This window comes from Penaeus monodon, chromosome 33 (assembly GCF_015228065.2).
Source record: "Penaeus monodon isolate SGIC_2016 chromosome 33, NSTDA_Pmon_1, whole genome shotgun sequence".
Lineage (NCBI taxonomy): Eukaryota > Metazoa > Arthropoda > Malacostraca > Decapoda > Penaeidae > Penaeus > Penaeus monodon.
In genome coordinates, this window is record NC_051418.1 from 29,344,835 (window position 1) to 29,345,140 (window position 306).

The window sequence follows — 306 nt, forward strand, 5'->3', positions numbered from 1 at the left end:
GGTTATAATGATGAATTCGAAACCTGTACGGTCCATGACACTCTTACCCTTACACTTAAAGATCGTCATTAGGTAATCAAATTCATAACAAACCAATCACATGAACTTATCATGACTTACGGCCGTATTATTAAAGATCACCTCGGGCCGGGCTTTCCCCAAACCCAGGTCCCCCGCACTTTTCCGAGATATCAAAGTATTGCGGGCGTGGCTCGCCCCGCGGGGCCCCGCATAGTAATGGAATAAATGCGGGGCAGCTAAGAGCACCCCGCACCAAGCCCCGCAAAATGATCATTTAGAATATTC